Source organism: Dysidea avara, chromosome 4 (genome assembly GCF_963678975.1).
Source record: "Dysidea avara chromosome 4, odDysAvar1.4, whole genome shotgun sequence".
NCBI lineage: Eukaryota > Metazoa > Porifera > Demospongiae > Dictyoceratida > Dysideidae > Dysidea > Dysidea avara.
The window spans coordinates 26,479,105-26,493,521 of NC_089275.1; the positions used below are offsets into that span (position 1 = coordinate 26,479,105).

A 14,417-nucleotide genomic window follows, 5' to 3' on the forward strand; every position below is an offset into this window, starting at 1 on the left:
GAGAGTTCAGTTACAAAGAAACCACCATGTAGAGAATTCAGCTACAAACTAGTGACCCTGTAAAGACATCAGCTAGAAGAAGTTACCTTGAGAGAGTTCAGCTACAAAGAAACCATTATTTAAAGAGCTCAGCTGCAAACAAATAACCTATACAGAATTCAGCTACAAACAAATCACCATGTAGAGAGATCAGCTAGAACAAGTTAACTTGTAGAGAGTTCAGCTACAAAGAAACCATCATTTAGAGAGTTCAGCTTCAAACAAACCACCTGTAGAGAGTTCAGTCACAAACAAATCTCCCTGTAGAGAGATCAGCTAAAAGAAGTTACCTTGTAGATCGTTCAGCTACAAACAAATCACCCTGTAGAGAGATCAGCTAGAAGAAGTTACCTTGTAGAGAGTTCAGCTACAAAGAAACCACCATGTAGAGAGTTCAGCTGCAAAGAAATCACCCTCAGGGGCGGATCTAGGATTTATAAAAGGGGGGGGGGGGGCTAACTCAGGTACTAATCTCTTGGGTAGAGATGTGCGAAGCACACTTCCCAGAATGCGAAGCATGCTGGAACTAGGGGGGTCTGGGGGCATGCCACCCCAGGAAAAATAGATGCTAAAATACTGCAATTTGGAGACATTTCCACATAAAATTCATACCTGTAGATATTTTATATACTGCCTTTAGATTATAGGTATGGCTCTCTGAAGCATTTTACTAATGGAAAAGTTTGGGTAGGTACAGACAACCAAGTACATGATGCACCCCTCTCACAATTGCACAACACTGAATAGGTGCATGTTAGAGTAAGAATGTTGAAAGTGGAAAATTTTGAAATTTGAACAATACAAGATTGAATCTGAGAGCATTTTCAATGGAAATTGTGTACCTGAGTTAAATGTTGCCATACATATTAACTACACAAGTAGATGAATGAAGCCCTTTAAACAGACCAATGCACTTCATTGTATGTATAGGTGCAGGCAGATTTGGAAAAATTCCATAACAGGTAATCCTAAGGCTGCAGCACATGTTGCTGTCAGACCTTCAGTGCTGGTCACTGTAAAGTGCTAATAATAAATAATAACTACATGTTTCCAGTGAATGTTCTATTAGAGTAGTTAGCTGACTGCTCTATTAGAGTATCTCGATCTTGTACACCTCCAATGCTGATCCAGGTCCTTGTTGAATAAACTTTAACATAAATCCACTGATAATACCTTGGAAAGATGTTTATAAGGTGGTTTTATGAGTATTTGTATTATTAGTGATCATATAATTATGTTAAGACAAAATTTCATTATAATACTCAGCATATTGATCAAGTAAAGCCTAAATATGAAGGGGGGGGGGGGCTTCAGCCCCCAAAGCCCCCCCCCCCCCTGAATCCGCCCCTGCACCCTGTATAAAATTCTGCCACGAACAAATTGCCCTGTAGAAAGATCAGTTAAAAGAAGTTACCTTGTAGAGAGTTCAGTTACAAAGAAACCATTTTGTAAAGAGCTCAGCTGCAAACAAATCACCTGTACAGAATTCAGCTACGAACAAATCACCCTGTAGAGAGATCAGCTAGAAGAAGTTACCTTGTAGATAGTTCAGCTACAAACAAATCTCCCTGTAGAGAGATCAGCTAGAAGAAATTACCTTGTAGAGAGTTCAGCTACAAAGAAACCACCATGTAGAGAGTTCAGCTGCAAAGAAATCACCCTGTAGAAAATTCTGCCAGAAACAAATTGCCCCGTAGAAAGATCAGTAAGAAGAAGTTACCTTGTAGAGAGTTCAGCTACAAAGAAACCATTCTGTAAAGAGCTCAGCTGCAAACAAATCACCTGTACAGAATTCAGCTACAAACAAATCACCCTGCAGAGAGATCAGCTAGAAGAAGTTAACTTGTAGAGAGTTCAGCTACAAAGAAACCATCATTTAGAAAGTTCAGCTACAAACAAATCTCCCTGTAGAGAGATCAGCTAGAAGAAGTTACCTTGTAGAGAGTGAAGCTACAAACAAATCACCCTATTGAAAGATCAGCTAGAAGAAGTCACCTTGTAGAAAGTTCAGTTACAAAGAAACCACCATGTAGATAGTTCAGATACAAACTAGCTACCTTGTAGAGACATCAGCTAGAAAAGTTACCTTGTAGAGAGTTCAGCTACAAAGAAACCATTCTGTAAAGAGCTCAGCTGCAAACAAATCACCTGTACAGAATTCAGCTACGAACAAATCATCCTGTAGAGAGATCAGCTAGAAGAAGTTACCTTGTAAATAGTTCAGCTACAAACAAATCTCCATGTAGAGAGATCAGCTAGAAGAAATTACCTTGTAGAGAGTTCAGCTACAAAGAAACCATTCTGTAAAGAGCTCAGCTGCAAACAAATCACCTGTAAAGAATTCAGCTACAAACAAATCACCCTGTAGAGAGATCAGCTAGAAGAAATTACCTTGTAGAGAGTTCAGCTACAAAGAAACCATCATGTAGAGAGTTCAGCTGCAAAGAAATCACCCAGTAGAAAATTCTTCCTGAAACAAATAGCCCTGTAGAAAGATCAGTTAGAAGAAGTTACCTTTTAGAGAGTTCAGCTACAAAGAAACCGTTCTGTAAAGAGCTCAGCTGCAAACAAATCACCTGTACAGAATTCAGCTACAAACAAATCACCTGTAGAGAGTTAAGCTACAAACAAATCTCCCTGTAGAGAGATCAGCTAGAAGAAGTTACCTTGTAGATAGTTCAGCTACAAACAAATCACCCTGTAGAAAGATCAGTTAGAAGAAGTTACTTTGTAGAGAGTTCAGCTACAAAGAAACCATTATGTAAAGAGCTCAGCTGCAAACAAATCACCTGTAAAGAATTCAGCTACAAACAAATCACCCTGTAGAGAGATCAGCTAGAAGAAATTACCTTGTAGATAGTTCAGCTACAAACAAATCACCCTGTAGAAAGATCAGTTAGAAGAAGTTACTTTGTAGAGAGTTCAGCTACAAAGAAACCATTTTGTAAAGAGCTCAGCTGCAAACAAATCACCTGTACAGAATTCAGCTACGAACAAATCACCCTGTAGAGAGATCAGTTAGAAGAAGTTACCTTGTAGATAGTTCAGCTACAAAAAAATCTCCCTGTAGAGAGATCAGCTAGAAGAAATTACCTTGTAGAGAGTTCAGCTACAAAGAAACCATCATGTAGAGAGTTCAGCTGCAAAGAAATCACCACTGCCCAAATTTCAAGGCAATAGCTCTTTGCAATCTGAAGTTATCAATTGTCAAAGTTGGCGAATTGGATGTGTGTGGAAGACCCCTTTTCGCAAATCCGATCACATATGTATTATATATATAATTTGTACATTTACTAATAAAATATTTAAAGTACATCTACTTCATCTTTTCTTCTTCCTGTAGTAAAGAAAAAAAACATAGGTTAAAAAAGTTCCAAAGCTGGCCATAGGCCAGCTTTGGGGTATACAAATACAAAAAGAAATGAAATCTAATCCAAAACAGCCAAGCTGTAAAAAAAGTGTGCGGCCCTCAGAAAGGCTATGGTGAAAAAAGATGTGAAATCCAAGGTGGCGGCCAAGAAATGGCTGTGATGGTAGGTCAATGGTAAAAATTTTAATAACGACAATTCAGGTGAATTTTTGTGCCGCTTCACAAAATTTACCTGAATTGTCATTATTAAAATTTTTACCATTAACCTACCATCACAACCATTTCTTGGCCGCCACCTTGGATTTCACATCTTTTTTCACCATAGCCTTTCTGAGGGCCGCACACTTTTTTTTACAGCTTGGCTGTTTTGGATTAGATAGCATTAACCATGTGTGCATGGTTATGCATCACCATGATATTATATGGCACAAATCTTGGCAAGCAGCACCCTTGGCTTCATGAATTTTAACCAAACATAATACAGTGTGATTTATTTTATGTCTATTGATTTTATTTACTATCAATTACATCTCAAGAACACTTTGCAACACTGTCTCATTTGTCAAAGATGATGTTGAGACTGGATGCTATAATATGACGAGTCAAATGCTTTCTTCATTGTATTTCATTGTATATGACATGACTTATACAAACCCATACAAAAAGTGTATCACCTTTAATTTCAACAGCTCAAAAGCAGCATGATAGAATTAGCTACATTTCCTTGTTATACAGTAGTTTCATATCCTTACTGTATACATATAATCTATAATACTACTAGCTATTTATCATTTAACAGTTAACACATAAAATTTACTTGCACATAATTATAATTTTGTACATGTGTTTGAATGTTTATCAAATATAGCTCCTAGTGAGTTTTGAGTGTATGTGCATAGAAAATATTAAACCCTTAGCACATTTATAGCCATACATATGAATATAGTGCTGGAGAAAACATTAAGGTGGAAATTTGATACACTGAGTGTTACCACTCAGTGTACTTTTTTGTACATAGGAATGTTTAGTGTTCAGCTTTTAAATGGCTTGTAATTCTATTCTCTACTTAAAATTACACTGGACTTGAATAACTACTGATTATATACATAGATGGCTTTTTTGTTGTGTTGAGATCACTGCTAGTGCAGACACTGCAATGTGAAACTTTGTGTAAATATGCTCATTCCTAATACTATACTAGCTAGTGATATACAGTGACTGTTAGGGCCTCATTCCACACTGATTCAATGTGACTGGCATAACCAAGCTGACACTACTATACTTAACTACACTGTAAATGTGGTGTGCTTGTTTGTTACTATAGCTAAACAAACCAATAAGTATAAATTGTGAGAGTAGCTCAAGCTATGTAGCTACTGATTCACTACTTTTTAAATCAAGGGATGAGTCTGCATGCTGCCTGTCAAAGGATCTATAGCTGTCTAAATCTTGTCCATTCTCAAACTGTTAAACCCAGATGTTTTACAACACACATGCACACACACACACACACACACACACACACACACACACACACACACACACACACACACACACACACACACACACACACACACACACACACACACACACACACACACACACACACACACACACACACACACACACACACACACACACACGTGTGTGTGCGTGTGCGTGTGTGTGTGTGCATGCATGTGTGTTTGGTACCCGCATGTAGCTATACATACATACACACATACATACACATATATATCAGGGCCATAGCCAGATGTTAACTGGGTAGGTTCTTTGGATGAACATGGACCTTTTTGTGTGGTGTGGTGATTTATATCAGGATGCTGAAGCTAGGGGGGCCTGAAGGCATGTCCCCCTTTTGAAAATAGGTACAAAAAATGGCTGAATTTGTGGACTTTTGCTGCTAAAAGGAACTTTTTTTATTACTAAAATTATGGACTTTTATATTAAAATTGTGGACCTTTTCTTCTGCCTATGGGCCTGTATATTATGTATTTTGAGGAACACGTTTGCTTGTGGACACATGCCATTTCTTGATAAAAGTAGTGCAATTTATGGAACTGATAGCTCAGTAGCTAACGTACCATCTTGGAATTAGTAATTAGTGTGGGTCGGAATCTGCGGGTATATAAACCTTTCTAAATGAAATAAGACTAGATTGTCAAGAGCGAAAGATATGCAGTAGTATACTGAACAGATCTATAGCTATAAGTAGTTTGATGCGTACTAGGCGAGTTACGTGCATGGGACAAGGATTTTGACACTTTAAAAAGTACGATAGAAGAGTCTCACAACATCTATATCGACAAATTGACACACAGTAGTTTTGAGCGAGTGTTCATTTTTTCTTACTGAAGTGTTTTAGTGCCGGACAATCGCTTTTAAGTCCAAAACAGCCGTTTTATCCTCAACCAGGGTAAAACCAACCCAAATAACATTTTTCATCGTCTTTCTCAACTTCTATGTATTGAGTAAGTTTCATGTTGAATGAATCACCAGAAGCCGAGTTGTAGCCTCTTGAAGGATCGAGCCCAGCCATTAAATTTGCCCCGCGGAAGTTGCGGTTAATTACGTAGTTAACGTGTTTTGTGACGCAAAAGCGACGCTCTATTGAGTGTAGCTGTTCTATACCATATGCGTATTTTGTACCATACGCGTATGGTACGTACCATATTATGCGTATACGCGTACGGTACAACCATACGCGTATGGTACGGAAAATCGTACCATCTGAGTATAGGCTATAGCTAACCTGCTTTGTATATAATATCAAGCAGAAGGTTTTTACACTGTCGTACCTATTGACTATGCCGTATGGCACTCTGCTTTCATTTCTTTTTGGGGAAGATGGAGTGGAAAGGGGCCCGGCTAGTCTCTTAGCAGTTTCTGTAATTCAGTCAAGATCGAGCTAGCTAGGTATATACCTCTATAGAGCAATCATATTTTGGTCTGATTAGCTATTCTATTCTCTAGAGCTGAGATGTATTTTGCTTTACTGTAATTAAGATATAATTTACTTTACTGCATGATGCAAACCTACACTGTTAAAACTGAGGTGGTCATAGCACACTTAACCAGCAGCACACCCTTTGGGTGCAGGCACACTTTCAGGATATAGTGTGTGAAACACACAAGACAAGCAGTGTGACTGTATATTGGTGTACATGGCATCCTTTATCATTTAGAGGTAGTAGGATGTATAGAAAAGCATCAATTTTTATGTGCTATAAATAAACTTATTTTGTGCTAAGCCATTACACAGACACACTACAATAAAATGTGTATTCGTGCATAATTATGTGGTATGCCATAAATGTGCTGTACATAGCATGCACATGCACCTGTGGTGTATGTGATGTGTAGGAGACGATTGTCCACATTTGTCCATTAGTTAGCAAATATGAACCCATTTGTCCATTAGTTAGCAAATGTGAAACATCATCTCCTACACATCACATACTTCGCTGAAGTATGTGATGTGTGTGTATGCGTGATTTGCACAAAAACACATTTATTGTAGTGACAGTTCAAGTCGATGAACAAAGCCAGTATGTTTGTATCAACAAAGTAACCAATTTGCATCAACCAAGAGTAAAACACTTGATTAACATTAACTCATAGAATTTCCATTAGATTAATCCAGTGAACAGTAGAGAGATGAAAAAGATAATCAGTGGGGGCCCATACATATCTTAAGGTAGCTTCAGCTGAGTACATGAGTGAAATTAAACCCACAATCAAACTCCAGGCTTGGTGATATAGGTTTATTATACATTTTGAAACAATGTTTTGGATTGGAAAGCAGTAAGTTGCTGACTGACTAATAGTGTTGTGTACTGTTTGTAGCAATTGTGAAACTGCAGATGATGTAATATTTCACAATAATACTATGATAAGTGGTTGACTTTGATAATAAAGCTGTCACATTCTACCCTTCCACTCCTGAATGCATAAGTGCTTTTTTTCTCCACAGTGAAAATGCTATATATTACTTTGAAAGTACACAAGCTGGTATACTATAGTAATGTATGTTCTTTAGAATAGTCAAGTTAATTATCTAGCTGTTGCATAGCAACCATATACACTGAAAACGCATTGTAAATTTTAATTTTTATTTCTTCTTCCACGCAGTACATTGTGGCTGCAATTGCTACACATATATTACTTCCTATTGGATTCATGATCCGTTGTTTAATTGATATAATGAAAATTCAAAAATCAGGCCATTATTACATAATGCCACTCCTCCTTCATACCTGTAATAGAGTTTATGATGTAATGTAATGATGTGACATGATGTAATAATTCATTATGCATATACTTGTAATATTAATATTGTGTGCAGTAGTTGTAAGAGTTATAGTTGTTATTGTGTGCTTTCAATTATTGATGAATAATATTATATACAGTGGTCTGTTCTGCTTATAAAAGATTTGCCCAAGAGCCTACACTTCCCTACAATTATAGAACGATACCCACAATATGTGATAGCAGCCATATTAATTAATTTGCATCCATTGGAAAATATAGCCAATTTTTTACAGTCACATATATGTATATTATTTCATTAAATATTTTATTCTATTGTTGTTACATAATCTATTGTTTAGCTTTAATTTGTTAGTTCACTATAGCTTCCACTTAAAAATGGATATTTATGCCTGATGGCATGCACTAAAGGAGTGTTGAGCAGACAATTTTAATCAGATGAGCTCGAGAAGTACAATGTAACGATTGCTCAAACAGAGGAAGATCTGGAGAATTCTGATACAATAACATCGAGGGAGGTAGCAAAGAGATTTTACTGTAGAGAAAGCAATATTCCAGTTTGCAAATTAATGTAAATCTAGCTGTAGCATAGCATTATTAGCATAATTAATTGCATGTGCAACAAATTCTTTTTAAACTGAATCTTTGCTATTGAATGAGGCATGCACATTGCCTACTGAGGAAAACATAACATGGCAGAGATTTTATGGTGAGTTTATGAGTTCTAATGAATATTTCAGTAACGAATGTATGTATATATATATTATCTGGCATTGTTTAATTGTTAAGTGTGTTGTAACCACTCACTACTTACTGTGGATGGGACAATGTGTTTAGCTACTCTTATCTGAATGTATATAGCTATATACTCTTTAAAGTTAACAACATCCATGTTAATTTGTGCTGTAGGTCCAGTGTGATGAATGTGAGTGGTGGTACTACTTACAGTATGTACAAACAAGAAAAGTACGCAAACATAAATTGGATCCTCAAAAGAAGAAGAGTGTATATAATAGATAAAGATGCAAAGACAGTGAGGGGCCATGTTGCACAACTGATAACACTTACAAAGTTCATTTGCCAAGTTGTTAGCTTTGCACAAGCAGTGCAAAGCTAGAAATGTTTGTAAAGATAGCCCATTGTAGCTAGGTGATGGCAAGGCTAGAAGACACTGAGAAAAGGCATAATACGCATATGGTACGTACCGTACGCGTATGCCTATACCGTACGCGTATGGTACGGAAAATCGTACCGTACGCGTATGGTATGTACCATACGCGTATGGTATGTACCATACGCGTATGGTGCATACCATACGCGTACGGTACAAAATACGCATATGGTATAGAACATAGCTACAGTATTGTCGGGTCAGTATATTGAACGAAGATCAAATTGGCAAGGAGCTATTGGTCAAAACACTGGAGTCACAGTAGTCTCACGTTCAGTTCATCAACCGATTGTGAGGTATGCCGATGTAGCTTCAGAATGTACTCAGTGTAGCTACAAAAGAATGTATGTATACTTAAGTCAGTTCAGAGACCATACGGAGACCATGTACTCAGTAACGGCTGTGACCGAGCGGTCGGCTATGAGAGTGGCCGGGATTGTTAATTAGTTACTGAAAACAGGATGGCGGGATTGGACTGGTAGCTGCCTTGCTGGCCTCTTGCCGAGATCACCTTTCTCAGTCTTGTCCCCACTCCTCCCCTCCCCTACTAGTCTCGTATCCAGACCGCTTTTTTTCCCTTTTGTATTTGGGTGGGGGAAAAGGGTCTGGTGTAACTCCAATAGCCATTTCAATCTGAATCCCCAGATTCTAGGGATTGTTTGAAGAGTGGCAAACGAGCTAGCCTGAGTGTTGCCAGATGATTGCTCCAAATGTTTATGTGAAAAAAAAAAATTTGTTCATAAAAGTTCATATTCCAATGGTCACCCTCCGAAAACAGCATGTACCAAGCCCACAGATTATAAATAGGTGGATCTCTGGGTTAGAAAGGTAAAAAAAGGTCATAGCCTGAGATTGCCAAGTTCATAAAAATTTCATAGATTACTTCAGGTTCACAATCAAGACAAGACGTTCATAAATCTATGAACTTTATTTACAACATTGTAACACTGAATGAGCCGCGAACCTAATGTTTTTGTGTTTCATGCACCTGTCACATGAAAGAAATCACTTATAGTATGTTCATGTTGAACTGAATCCTCAAAAATATTTAATAATTCATGGATGCAATTACACACGATCTTGAAATTTGGCTCATTTGTAGTACTGCTTGACCCGCTAAAAGTATTTCAAAATCTTTTTGTTTAAATGTTTGACACAATATTTATGGCTAATCAAAATTTTCACAATATATTTCCTATAAGGAAGCCATATAAATACAGTGTCCATTACAGCCCTTTCCTGAATTTGTAATGGAGCCAAACCGTACATGTCTGTTGTTGACACCTTTGCTGTTACCAATAATCATCTGGTTGGCTGAAATGTTAACTCTGTTGAGAAAAAAATCCACTTTTAATTTTTAGCTGTTTTTCAGGATTCAGCTCAATGTGAACATACTATAGTAGCTGCAACAGGCGCATGGAACAAGAAAACATCTTGCTTGCAGCCCTTCAAACAATCCCCAGAATCTAGGGATTCAGAATGAAATGGCTGTTGGAGTTTCACCAGACCCTTTTCCCCCCACCCCAAATGCAAAAGGGAAAAAAGCAGTCTGGCTATGAGACTACTATCCTACAGCTGAACAAGTTGATGTTATACTACTTTTCTAAAAACCAGATGCCCATGCAGTTAGCTAATACTATCTAATCCAAAACAGCCAAGCTGTAAAAAAAGAGTGCGACCCTCAGAAAGGCTATGGTGAAAAAAGATGTGAAATCCAAGGTGGCGGCCAAGAAATGGCTGTGATGGTAGGTTAATGGTAAAAATTTTAATAATGACAATTCAGGTGAATTTTGTGCCAAGACCAAGTGGCACCAAATTCACCTGAATTGTTGTTATTAAAAATTTTACCATTAACCTACCATCATAGCCATTTCTTTGCCGCCACCTTGGATTTCACATCTTTTTTCACCATAGCCTTTCTGAAGGCCGCACTCTTTTTTTTACAGCTTGGCTGTTTTGGATTAGATTTCACTTCTTTTTGTATTTGTATACTCCAAAGCCGGCCTATGGCCGGCTTTAGGGCTTTTTAACCTATCATTTTTTCTTTACCACAGGAAGAAGAAAAGATGAAGCAGGGTGATTTCTTTGTAGCTGAACTGTCTACAAGGTAATCCTTCTAGCTGATCTCTCTACCAGATGACTTGTTTGTAGCTGAACTCTCTGCAAGGTGACTTCTTTTAACTGATCTCTCAACAGGATGACTTGTTTCTAACTGAACTCTCTACAGGGTGATCTGTTCATATCGGAACTTTCTACTGGGGGATTTGTTTGCAGCTGAACTCTCTACATGATGGTTTCTTTGTAACTGAACTCTCTACAAGGTATCTTCTTCTAGCTGATCTCTCTACAGGGCAATTTGTTTGTAGCTGAATTCTCTACAGGGTGATTTGTTTGCAGCTGAACTCTCTACATGATGGTTTGTTTGTAGCTGAACTCTCTATTAGGTACCTTCTTCTAGCTGATCTGACTACAGGGCGACTTGTTTGTAGCTGAACTCCCTACAGAATAACTTGCAATGTAATATAATTCTATAATGGAGTAAATTATAAATGTAGCTGAATGCTCTGTTAGGGTGACTGTTCTATTAGAGTATCTCTATCTCGCATATGCTACACGTAGATGGCTTTGGAATCATAACTCAGTGGTTTGTAATCCGATTCTTCTGTACTACTGCAAGGGCTTTCTGTGATAATTATTCCAGCTTCACACCGATTTTGAGCTCACTGCTCTAAGTGGTTTGCCTGTTAGGCGTGAAAACTAATAGTTTTTTTATTTATAAAAATTGATCGTGTAATTTTGACACAGGTTGGGTTTTGTTTTTGACACAGGTTGGGTTTTGTTTTTGACACAGGTTGGGTTTTGTGTCATATCTCGATGGCCTTTAACTGGATTGCTTTCAAACCACTAAAAAGGCACTCCTACGATAGTTACTCTATCTACATAGCAATTTTCAGCTCATTCCTTCAAGCAGTTTACCCTGTGGGCATGACAGATCTTCGACCTAATTTTACGCAAATAATTGGCATAACTCAATGAATATTCATCGGATCCCTACCAAACTTGGTACTGAAATTAGCCTTAATGAGCCCTTTAAGTGTGCTAAATTTCAGCCCGTTTGGAGCACGCATTCGTGTTGTATGGCGGATTTTGCAAAGTGTGCGAAAAGAAGTAGAAGAAAAAAAACCCCCGAACTTTGGCTGCTCGTATCTTGGAAATGACCGGTGCGATGTTCTTCAAATTTGGAATGTGTACTCTCCTACCTAGCCGGAACTTCTGTAGCAACTTTGGTTTCAATCGGACAAGGAATCACGGAGCTAAAAAGGTGTGAAAATCGCATTTACTTTCTTCCTGTAAATATACTCATGGTGTGACGCGCCGGCTTCTTGGGCCGCACGACACACTACCGTGTGTCTTGATCCTATTGTAACTAAATAGGTAATCAGTCAACTGTTTATATATTTAATTTTATATTCATGCTATTGCTATTAGGCCCTTATTTGGTGATTATTAGTTTCTCATCTAGTCTTTCTAATTATTATGATGTGGGCAGACAATTTTTAGTTGCAATTGTGCTCTATCAACTTCAGGGTTTCAGTTGACTGTTGAAAACAGTCAAAAATAGAGTCATCGCAGTAATTTTCCAAGGAAAACAACAGTTCTCCTGGCGATGCGGTGCACTGTAACATTAATTTTAAAAAAATGCTATTGTGTTTCAATACAAATTATGACAGTTTGGTATCACGTTCTTCTGAACATGCACAGAGTAAATAATAGCTTACCATGCGGTAGCCTAAAAAGGATGTAGGTGGTGGATGACAAACTAATAATCACCAAATAAGGGCCTCAGCTTCACTGTAATTAACGTATTTCATAATCCGATAATTTGATTTTGGCTGCTAAGGAAGTGTAACTCTAACAATCTACAAATTACATACAGAAGTATCTTCTCAACTGTTTTATAGTGTGTCCAGGGGAGCTGGAATGTGGAGGGGCACGAAAAAGTTAGCAGTAAATACTCAGTAGAATTGTGCAATTTAGGCTATTGCAGAAGGTTATGAAGACTTAAAAGGTGCTACAAAATCTATGAATGCTTACCGTATAGCCTAAATATTTTGAGGGGCAAACTTTTTGAGGTTGTGCTATGTTACTAAACATACATTTTTCGCTGGTAACCCCCAAAACCACGAAATCAGCAAAATTTTCCCCCTTGAAATATTTAGGCTATACGGTAATACTTTCCACATGATAATTATTTCTAGAGGTGCTAGCACACTGGGTGACAGTTTGGGTTTGATTTCTGGTTAAATGTGTAATAAAGAGAAGTAAAATGTCTGTATTTTTAAAGCTAAATTTATTTCTTGACTAACAAACTGATAACTGGCATATCAAAGTAATAGCTACAATTCTTCCTAAAAACTGAGGAAAGGGCAGAGGGTAGTCTTGCGTGCCATATGGTTTGTGTGGGGCAGTAAATAAACCGTCTGGTAACTGTTGCACACATTCCGTGACCACTGACGGAATGTTGGCAGAGCTAATCAGATTGTAGACTTTGTGACGAAACAAACACCAATTACTCAAATTCTTATATAGTGTAATAAAGAACTGAATCTAGGCTACAGATTTCTTTTTCAAAAGCTTAATTAACAATGACATGGGCTTTTGATCTTTGTTTCCCTAGTACAGAGCTCTTAAAAGCATTGGTATAGGAATCATTGTGGTTCACTACGGATTTGTGAAATGGAGGAATTGACAGGAAGATGTTCAGCAATGTTTCAAATATGTCAGCAGGACATTACCAGTACAGTTTTGTTTTAGTCTGTTCACAGAGGTGATTAGAATGATTATTACATCATATTTGGTTCAAAACAATACCATGATTTAATCTATTTGCATTCCAGTGAGTTCATGAAAAGTGTGCAATAGTGACCAGACAGTTTATTTACTAGAGTTGTACTGATATTCGGATCGGTAATCAGTAGAAGCTGATAATTAGCTGTTTTTTACCATAATCAGAAATCGGTTGTAATGGGCTGTGCCAGCAGATTATTAGTCTATTCGGCTTCAGCAGCTGCAGTACCACTGGAGGGCTGGTGTCAAAGGCTCTGGTATGTACTTGGGTAATTTGTTTATGTTTTGTGGTAACCACAAAGATAAACAGTGATGGTTCAGGCCCTAGCCCACTTGTCTGATGAGCAACTTTGATTGAGATAAGTGTACAATTTCACAGAATTGGCTCTACTTTTAATGGAGTGTGCACAAGTATAATTGTAGAGACCTACAGTCGGGTATCGGATAACTATCGGTAAAACAGGGTAAGAATATATCGGATATCGGTTTTCCCTAAAAAGTGGGAATCGGTACAACTCTATTATTTACCCCCCACACACAAACCGTCTCTCACGTGAGACTAGGCAGAGGGAGGGAGCATTTCCCCAAATTCCCAATCCTGGATCTTGCATTGGTATCTATCATGTTTTTCTCATGCAAATTGCTTTGAGAAAGTCTCAAGGCTGTCCTTCATTTTCATTCCCGTAAGTGCAGGATACGACTCCTTTCTCTTTGAAGAAA

General features: G+C 37.8%; 1 long non-coding RNA gene across 1 annotated transcript; it reads left to right on the forward strand.

Annotated features, from left to right (window-relative positions):
• The first annotated feature begins 8,282 nt into the window (after window positions 1-8,282).
• Window positions 8,283-8,712, forward strand: LOC136253083 (uncharacterized). Its single transcript, XR_010699944.1, has 2 exons — window positions 8,283-8,387; window positions 8,588-8,712. It is a non-coding gene; the product is annotated as an uncharacterized lncRNA (long non-coding RNA).
• The last annotated feature ends 5,705 nt before the right edge of the window (window positions 8,713-14,417 follow it).